Source organism: Dendroctonus ponderosae, unplaced genomic scaffold (assembly GCF_020466585.1).
Source record: "Dendroctonus ponderosae isolate FM_Combo_2020 unplaced genomic scaffold, Dpon_F_20191213v2 Dpon_F_20191213_6, whole genome shotgun sequence".
In the NCBI taxonomy this organism is placed as follows: Eukaryota; Metazoa; Arthropoda; class Insecta; order Coleoptera; family Curculionidae; genus Dendroctonus; species Dendroctonus ponderosae.
In genome coordinates, this window is record NW_026018814.1 from 3,839,178 (window position 1) to 3,841,072 (window position 1,895).

Sequence of the window (1,895 nt, forward strand, 5' to 3'; positions counted from 1 at the left end):
GGCATCGTTGGATAGAGAATTGAAAAGTCGATTCAGTCGTAACAACGTTAGTGAGGAAATTCGAGTAGTTTTGACCCAGAAAGCGAAATTTGAATGTCAAACACTTAGGTTCAATATTATGCCAAAATTTCATGTTTTCCGGCCCGTTTTTGCTCATATCTCGGAGGCAAAATGAGCAAGAACGCTCATGTGCACATCATTCGAGACACAAATAAATGGCCTTATTAGAAAGTGAAACCAGTCTGAGAAAAAGTGCACTTTGAGCACAAATGGCATTGAGCTAAATAAATGGCTGATACATTTTAGCAACACCCGCTCCTCATCAAACCGGGACTGATGCGCTACTTTATAAACGAAGTGAAAAGTAATCGAATTTTTTATTTATAATTAACGGCACCAAATATTTACAGTTTTGTAAGCGTGATAATCGATCTTCCATCAGCAAGTAATTCATATTTAAAATCCACGGTAATTAGTGCTAGTAATAAAATGGGCTATAATGACATGATAATATGAACATGACGAAGCATGCAGAAGTGGAGCAGCAGAGAAAAATTTGATTAGGACCAGCAAAACTCGCCATTGAACGTATGAGCTATCCGTTAGACAATCATGTTCTGCTAAAAGCGCCCCAAATTCGGTAAATGCGTGGTAATTTTGGTAAACATTGACAAATGCTAATGGGAAAAAATCAATTATCATAGAAGCGCTGATTTATTGACTGCGAGTAATCCGCACTAGCAGTTCTAATAAAATAAAGATAAGAAAATGACGTTTTTTAATCGTTTACATTTACATACAATGCGCAATGCAGTTAAGTATTCAGCAAACAAGAATATTAAATATAATACATCGATTAAAAACAGGTATAATTATACACTGAATCTCGATCAATTTTCAGAAACCGCATCTATTTGGCAAACAATTCAATTCCTGCCGGATGTGAATAAACATTTATTTTGTACATTTGTCGATTTCAAAGATTTGTCATTAACATAATTAGCCAAAAATATCTAATTACAAACAGATACCGTCCAGTCCAGCCATTGAGCATTCGTTTACGCCATGACGTTCACATGATTTTTGTTAATTTACCAAAGTAATTGTGACGCGTTGACCAATGCGTGTTAATTAACACGCTTAGATGCTTTTAAGTGTGATTTAATCATAGAAGCCTCTTGTTGTGCAGCAAAAAGTTTTAGTCAAAATTTGTCATCTTTTTCATTTCTTCTTTTTTATTTATCTTTATTGCGTATAGGCTATTTTATGTATCAACTTTTGCTCACATTTCTTTAGATGTTGAGAATTTTAGTTTTGCAAGTTGCATATTTTCAACTACATACTAGTATCTAAATGTGTAAGGCAAGAAATCCAATTCTTGAGCTGAATTTCTGGAAAAGTTAGTCGATTGTAAATGTACGAGTAAAGTAGGTAATTTACCATCGAAATTTTTTTCTTTTCGACATATCGGATACGATGGATTTTAATTAAACTAGCTGTGAATTTGTTTCGGTGAAAAACTCATGTTCTGATGAAGCCTCTTTGGTTCAAAAACTACCAGAACTTTGTTTTTGGTAGCTGGAACCAACTGATTTTTTTTTGAGTTGCTGGACTAATTCTTATTTGAAAGTTTGGTCCTCTTAGTAAAATCTTGTAGCACTCATCGTTTTTGATCAAAAATGTTGGATAGAGAATTGAAAATTCGATTCAGTTATACGAGCTTGAGTGAGGAAATGAGAGTAGTTTTGACATCATCAGACACTTAGGTGCAAGATTATGCCAAAATTTCATGTTTTTCGCCCCGTTTTTGCTCATGTCTCGGAGGCAAAATGAGCAAGAACGCTCATTTGTACATCATTCTAGACAGAAATAAATGACCTTTTTAGAAAGTGAAC

At 34.3% G+C, this 1,895-nt stretch overlaps 1 protein-coding gene across 8 annotated transcripts in view; it reads right to left on the bottom strand.

Annotated features, from left to right (window-relative positions):
* The window catches only part of LOC109534117 (transient receptor potential cation channel trpm), a 45,975-nt gene that overhangs the window by 41,154 nt on the left and 2,926 nt on the right, over positions 1–1,895 (bottom strand). The gene's annotated exons all lie outside the window — the stretch shown is intronic.